We start from the raw sequence: 8,438 nt of genomic DNA, 5'->3' as shown, positions 1-8,438 counted from the left end.
CTTGTTATCATTAGGGTTTCCTTTAAAGAACGTGAATCTCTTATTTTCCAAAAGGCAAAGTAGAAGGATTTATACAAAGGGAATACCGCCTGAACAACCTTTAGTCATTCCAGTTTAATTCAGCGGCAACCAGCACAACTAAAAGCGGTGCTATTTCTGAGGAGCACTGTAGGCAGACCTCTTCCCATTGGCTGAAGCGTCCCACAGGTGGAAGAGAACAGACGAAACTGCTGTCCCTCTGCGTTATTTCTACGGCTTAACGTTGGCCGATCACCGTTGCGAAGCAAAGTGCATGGGATCCAATAAACAATGGAGCAGTTTATCTTTTGGCGATGTCTGGAAAACCCTTGGTGGCCCATCAACTTCACAGCGGAATGTTACAATTAAATGCATTGTGGACACAGGAAATAACACCGCATTAGGCTTCCTACTTTGAAGAAAAAACAACCCCAAAACCTAATTAAGACAACTTACACCCCTCATTCTGAAAGCTGTGTCTCAACACTGACATGACGAGTCATTGGATTAATTAACGCGCATCACTTGTCCATGATCGGATGTCGCCTTTAGGTGGGGGCTACTCCCGTCTCTAGTGTGGGTTTCTACTCCCGAACGGTGGGCTACTGTTACGTCACACGGGACGGGACCACGCGCATATCAAATAAGCAAGCAGTAGCCTAGAGTGTGTGTGTGTGGTTGCTCCTGTGTCTCTCCTTCATTCAGACGCATGCTGGTCTCTCCGCCGAACGCCTTGCTGAAGTTGACACAGTGGAGGTCTCTTCCAATTACAGGACAATTCAGCCAGGAGGATATTGTTTGAAAGTTGGATTACAGCTTGCAGCGGAAAGGAGTCGCCTATACTGCCGGTCGGCTGCAGCCCAGAAGATGTAGTGAAGTGGAGGAAAGCAACATAAAAAAGAGACTCATGGTAAGCAATTACAAACATAACATAACATTACTTTATACAGGGATTTTTCTTTCCCTCGGTTACCTAGGATTTTTTTAAACTAGCCTATATATCTTTTTTTTTAAACAAATACTACCAACCCACCCTTAGGAATACTTGACCGTCTGGTTTTGACATTGTCTGTCAGGAATTTGCATTTGGTTGGAGATACACGGGAACGCAAACTCGTGTAAATATAGGAACCTATGGCCTACGTATGGATCTGTGTCTCATGTCAAATTAAAAGTAAGGAACTTTGTTGCGCATTTTTTGTTGGGTTGAGGCTTTACTATAGCCTACTATTGGGTTATAGACATTTCGTATTGTTCGGAGGGGTGTTGTTTGGGGCTCCAGTGTTAAAGGGTATACAGCTGCTGTGTGATAGCCTATCACACAGTTTGTAACTCAAATGCATTTTCCATAAGAGAACTCTGTATGATTTGTATGCCTTCTAGTCGATCTGCCTCAGGCTCGTGCGTAAAGAATAATTTCCCACACCACATTGATCAGTCAATATGTTATATATGCTGTGTATGGTTAAAAACAGAGTTGTATACTTTTAGAAAGTTACACCGAGCTGGTTCACATAACAGGCTATGGAGCGAATTTTATTTGAATATAAGGTATGACTATGATAAAATAAAAGCATTTAAAATAACAGAATCTGTTTAAAACTAACTGTAGTACCGCAATTATTCAAAGTTTGATACACCAGTAACACCAATGGTTACTAAGTCAGGTGCGTTCAGCGATAATCCAGTAGCCTACACGTTGTCTCGTTTAACGGGAACAAACGGACACACTGAAAATAACAGGCGTCATTACCAGATGTTAACGTTACTTGATACCGAATGAACAGATATGAACGTGGAAGCATTTGTTTTATTTGAGGCTTGAATATAGATTTTGTTGGCCCTAATTAGACGCACTGATTAGTTCGAAGGCTAAATTGGAGGCAGCACGCGCACCCTCTCAGCCCGCGTGCATGGAGTGTATTCCATTACACGAGTGTCGCAGCTAATGATGCAGATGCCCATTGTTAGGTTAACTCAGTGTGCACAGATAACTAAGCAAATATATTAATTGTTACCGCAACACATCTGTTTCTGCGACCCAAGAGATTCCTGTTTCTCTCCGTGGAAGCATAGCTCTATGTGTATACAGGTGTAGTTAATGAATGAGTGCGTATAGGGGCTGTGCTGTTTTCTGAGTTAATTTGCAAAGCCCACACACACTTACTGGAGCCTTTATGGGCGATTTAATGCAAATAAAAGCCACATCAGTGCATCAAAGCATTGATATAATATGCCCCGTAATTATGCCATGCATTTGGTAGAATTTATTTTCCCCCCTCAGAAGGCATCAATATCTTGTTGTGTCTAGGAATAAATAATGAAGGATAGCGCACATTCAGAGGTTATGGTTGTTAACCCGACCAGACCACATTCTGCTTTTAAAAGGTCCCTGCCTGGCGAAAAATCTATCACTACTGGATATATTTGCAGTCCCTGAAGGACCAGTTGAAAGCAGTGTCTTGTATTTCCAGAGTGTTTCAAGTTTGAGATACCTTTTCAATATAAAGGTGGATTGTGGTCCTTGTTCTCTTGAAGTGATTTCTGTTTTGCTATGATGGGGAAGATTCAGTTGAAGTACGGGCCAATGGGGGGAGGGTATGTGTGACTGAATAGGCACTTGGCCAGCTCCACGCTTTCATTCAGTCCTTCAAAACATAGTATTTCTAATGATTTGTTTAAGGTTTGCTCCTATTTTTTTCAGGGCTGGCTTGCTTTGCCCTTTTAAACCTGTCATTGCCATGTCACCGTTAGAGGCGAACACGGCTTGAGAAATATCATTATCCTCTCCTTCTTTTCACATTGCAGCTTACGTCTCTTTCATTTCAACCTCTTCCTGTGTGCGATAGACATGCGTCTGTATCAACTAAAGGCACCGTGTACAAATGTCACTTTCCCATGAGAAGCAGTCGGAGTACAGCTCTAAATCTCAGTTAGCTCTGTCCTCACCACACCGGGCCCTGGCTGATGTCGACAAACCCTGAGCCCCCGTGACAGGAAGCTGTGGTGTAGCAGGGCAGTAATGTCTGCACATGATTCATGCATTGTTCCAATGCTACATATCTAAGTCCTATTGTGGCGTAAGTGCACAGTCATAGATTGGACCACATCGCCTCTCATATGCCAGATTCAGGGGGCCTAGGTGAAGGTGGTGGGCGTTTTGTTCCATTTAAGGGGCTCAACTTTGGTTGAACTCAGCTGAGTATTTCTGACTTTTTAAGTGCTCTTTGTACGTCCTGTGATCGGCAGTCCTTGAAAGATCTGAGTATGGCTTCTGTATATTCTTTACATCTCGAATACTGATTGATCGCCCGTCGTTGACACAACATATCCCTTAAAGCCCGTACCCTCAGCATCGGAGCGTGAACAGTCCTGGTCATACGACGCAGAGCAAAGAACACATAGTTCACCTTCAAGTTTTTGTGTTATCGTGTCCTTTGTTTGTCAAATTATCTTGGCTCCTTTCTGCTGATCTCTGGTCGACCCACGTACTGTAAGTGTATTTTGTTTGTAGATTTGTCTTAGCATCGTGCGCTCTAGTGTATGTATGCTGTACTTACGTATGCGCTATAGGCTTCTTTGTATGTGCAGTGTGCATGCTCCATTTGTCAAAGGTTTGGCAGAAAGCCTTCTGCTCAGCATGGAAATAATACAGTCTATTATAGGGCATTCGAGGGTTGACTCGGGTTCGTCTGTAGCACGCATTTCAACATTTTTGATTCGTTTATCAGATGTTTGTAAGCAAATCTGAACATATGAATTCATATTGATTTTGAAATTACAAAAGCTAAGAGAACACTAAAAATATATATATTTTCACTCAAGTATACTTTTAAATGCACTACAATAAAAGAAAATTCAATGATGAATCACAAACCTATGCGGTACAGGTTAGCAGTATCCCACTGGCATGATGGAGAGATGATGGCTATTTCTGTCTTTGCAAAAAACAAATCCAAGGAACTACTATTCTATAACGTCATTTAGTCAGTGGTACACTACATTACGTTTTTGGAACTCCTCGTGGATTTTAAGGGGGAAGATTGGCTGTTTTCTCGATCCATTTAAACTCAGTATAGACTTTAAGTAATCTCTGTGTATTATACAGTGCATTACAGTGCAGTCAGTTTTGAAACCATAATCCATCAATCAACCATATGCATTCCGGCCTTGGGTCATGTGATATGTGATGAATGCTGAGTGTCTCGCATGGTAGTAATGGAGGTTGACGAGGGGCAGAAGAAGAACAGCATGGCCATCACAGAAAGAGACGTCACGGCTACTCATCTGTTTCTTCTGCAACTTCCTGTGCATCAGCTGCCTAAAAAAGGTGTGGGGGAGAGAGAGAGAGAGAGCGATACACACAGAGGGAGAGTGAACAGATTGAAACAGAAACACCTTCAGAAAGCGTCATTAAAGCATGTGAACACATTCACACATTTATGCACCGACCTGTTGCAGAGTGCCTGGACACGCACACGCACGCACACGCACGCGCACGCACACGCGCACACACACACACACACACACACACACACACACACACACACACACACACACACACACACACACACACACACACACACACACACACACACACACACACACACACACACACACACACCAGATAGAGAGCGCAAGACCTGTTCCAGAAAGAAACTAAAACAGAGACAGGGAAATAGACTGATCGGGCAAAGACGTTGAGACAGAGCGTTGAGACAGAGCGCGCAGATGTGCCACAGCTGCTTGTAATGACGTGGGTTTGTTGGGGCCCAGGTGCACGGAGGAATCCTGAGCAGCAGAAGCACTGGTCGGGCCAACGAGCGCGGCTCCGTGTGCGGGTCTGGGGACTCGGGTTCAAGTGATCCTCCCCATCCGAGATGCACCCTGAGGGGCTAAGAATAGCCCCCTCCGCTCCGAGCTGTCAGCCCGTGTTCTGCAGCGTGGATGCCGGAGGGTGATAAGGGCGTGTCTGACCACTGACGCCGCTCACCCTGAGGGGATCTGAGTGCACTCAGAGCCCCACTCTTGGGTTACAATCGCACGCACACACACACACACACACACACACACACACACACATGGTCACAATCCAGGTCGCATGCACCCAAACTCACACATACACAGACACAATCACACATAAACACACGCACAAGCACACACACACACACGCACACACACACACACACACACACACACACACACACACACACACACACACACACACACACACACACACACACACACACACGCACACGCACTCAGACACATTCTTTGTTTCTACCTATACCAAGCACACACATACATTTGCATAAACAAACATGCACCCTAGGACAGTTATATCTGGCCGCAGTATGGATTTAGTGCCATTGGATTTGAGTTCATGACAACAGCCCAAACAATATTGAATTGCTTCTAGACTAAGCTATATGCACCTGTGTGTATCTGCACATTAAAAAAAAAAGCGTTTGTGAGGAGTTGTCGGAGAAATCACTCATTAATGTATCAAACGCCTGCACGCATTCTGTGGTTATTGGGAAGGGAATAACTAGAACCAATCCCTTTGCTTCACTAGCGGGAAACCTTTACTCAGGCCTTATTGAGTTACCACGGCTAGGACATGGTTACCCGACTCACTTTTATTGGTCATTTTGCTAGGGGCACGTGTGTGTCCACAACGTGTGTGTGCGTGCTGGGTTTATTAAATCCCACGAGCACGCACAGGATGTGTGCAGAGAGCCGGACCAACATGAGTCCATTTAATGAGGCCACTTCAAACACACACCCTTATCTTCTGGGAACATTATATTGGTGTGTCTTTAAGGGCAATGCAATTATGTTATGGCATAGGTGGGCGGACGCACTAACCAGCACGCACACACTCGCATACACTCGGACACACACACCCACCCACACACCCGCGGACACAATCAAGCACACGTGCACACACAGCGGTACTACACGAATGCAGGATCTCTTTGGCCTTTTAAACATACACACACAGGCTCATGTAAATGGACACAGACACACACAGATGTAAACACACACACGCACACGCACACGCACACACACACACACACACACACACACACACACACACACACACACACACACACACACACACACACACACACACACAAAAGCGAACCAAAAGAAAAAATTCTAACTATGTTCGTCCCCATAGAATCTCATTGTGCCTCCTCCACACAATGTGTTTTCCACATATTTAGCATCTGTTGCTGTATCAGTCCATTTAATAAGCGCGAATGGTTCCCTTGACCTGGGGTCTCTGTAATTGCCTCTGCCTCTGATCCGGTTGCGGTTCTAACTCACCTCTCATGCGGGCCCCGGCCTAAATCGAATGCCACAGAGCACGGCAGCGTTCCACTAATTACGGGGACAGCGGAACGGGGCATGAGGAACGAGGCCACCGCATGCCAAAAATGGGGATGATTAAGTTGGATGTTATCTTATCAAAGTGTCTGTATAGGGTTGTTCTCCTCATGAGACCGCTGCATTGATGGGGGCAAAAAGGGGGGCAAAGTGGGCACCACATTTTGAAAGCAGTTTATTTTCTCGCCTACTTGGTGTGTGTGTAAAGTACAACAACCTGTGGTGGTACCAGGGGTTTCCCATTCGTTTTTATTGTGCTTTTTGAATCTGTCCAAAAGTTTTCATGGATTGTATTTTCGGCTTAACCAACTCAACTGCCAATGGGCTCATGGGTTTCAACTTTTTCATTGGGATTAACCCACCAGGTGTGTGTGTGTGTGTGTGTGTGTGTGTGTGTGTGTGTGTGTGTGTGTGTGTGTGTGTGTGTGTGTGTGTGTGTGTGTGTGTGTGTGTGTGTGTGTGTGTGTGTGTGTGTGTGTGTGTTTCTCAGCTTTCAGCACCGAGAAAGTTGAGGGCGAGAAAGCTGGCATTGTGGAAGGAACCTTGATTCAATATTCAAAATCTGTCATGCCCAATTATTTGACCATGTGTTATTTTGTTGTGCCGTAACATGTTTTTTATATAAAGATGAGGAAAACAACAGTTATTTTGTGGATTTACAGTTGTTCTTCTTGCCCTTTGGATTTCAATTCTTTCAGTTCAACTTCGGATGTCCTCAACTTTTTCGGCATCCGTTCAAACAAAGAAGTGAATAACGACTGTCAGGAACAACGATAAATGGTTTAGTCATCATTTAATCAGCGCCGAGAAAGTTTTAGGCGAAAAAGCTGGCATTGTGGAAGGAACCTTGATTCAGTATTCAAAATCCGTCAAGCCCAATTATTTGACTATTTAAGGTGTTAAAGAAAGTCAGATTTGAATAGAACATTGTTTCCTAACCTGCTTATGAAGGTCAGGTTTGTAGCTGTGGCAGCAAGGCACTACCTTCCCTAGTTGCTATTCCGTTTTCTTTGCAGAAAAATGGGGCACATTTTCCCGGTAATGGAATAAAGACATCACAACTTCACTGACGTGAGAGCAACTTTGCAATGTGCTGTGATATAGGAATGCTCCCACTGACTGTATGCTTTCACTCGTCTCCGGACGGCTGTGGGTTTTGTAGAGGACCAAAAAAATCTGTGTGGAAGTCAAGTTATGCATTACAACGCCACACTCAAGCACTGGTCATGATCCCTCAGTGCCACGATCGATCTGCTCAGTATCAAGCAGGCTTTGGTAGTGACAGTGTTGGCTAATGGACTGCCCCAGCTAGCCATGCGACTGAATTTGCATGCCGAGGACTATCAACTGTGGACCATTTAAAATGTATTCTCCCACCTTTCAATTCATTCAACTTGAAATGGAACTGTTGCAACCCTAGGTCTCGTGTTTATGCGACAGCTTCAAATGTAAGAGGTTTGCTTTGGAGTGGGTTGTCAAGCATATGCAAGAGGTTATCTTCAGTCTAAGTATTGGGCTACTTATTCAAAATGACTGAAGACCACCTCTACGTTAATCTTCCGTATCTCTGCCACATTGGCCCCATATTTATCCTCATTATGATCAGTGAATACCATAAAATAGGCTTACTGTGAAGTTGAACCATTGTGATTGATCTTCCGACGAGAACAGAGCATACGCCTCCATGGAGGAATCAATACTGGCAGAAACTACTGGAGTGGACGGGAAAAGATAAGCCTAACATAACAAGGGTTTGCTTCTTTCTCTGAATTGCTTTGTAAACCCTGGAGGGGATAACGGTATTGAGCCATTCTGTGTTTGTTCTGATGCACGGTTAATGCCACACTAAAAATATACCCACCCCGTCCTTCCCCTCTCCTCTCTTACTCAACGTGTGTGGGTCGGGGGTCAAGCGATGATGCTGCTGCTCCCCAACACAGCCTATTATCACAGTGCAAAGCACAAACAACACTCAGCCTACTATTTCGGGATGACCATTGAGCCGGATGACGTTGCGACTGTTTCTT

At 44.7% G+C, this 8,438-nt stretch overlaps 1 protein-coding gene across 1 annotated transcript in view; it reads left to right on the top strand.

Moving 5' to 3' along the window:
* The first annotated feature begins 260 nt into the window (after positions 1-260).
* Positions 261-8,438, top strand: part of gcgra (glucagon receptor a) — a 34,871-nt gene continuing 26,693 nt past the window's right edge. Inside the window, exon 1 of the mRNA XM_056576994.1 lies at positions 261-928. The gene's annotated coding sequence lies outside the window, so the exon portion shown is untranslated. The remainder of the gene's footprint in view (positions 929-8,438) is intronic.

The sequence above is a fragment of the Gadus chalcogrammus genome, chromosome 2 (genome assembly GCF_026213295.1).
Source record: "Gadus chalcogrammus isolate NIFS_2021 chromosome 2, NIFS_Gcha_1.0, whole genome shotgun sequence".
Classification (NCBI taxonomy): Eukaryota; Metazoa; Chordata; class Actinopteri; order Gadiformes; family Gadidae; genus Gadus; species Gadus chalcogrammus.
The sequence above is the reverse complement of the archived record's forward strand: the minus strand, read 5'-3'. Positions and strand labels throughout refer to the sequence as shown.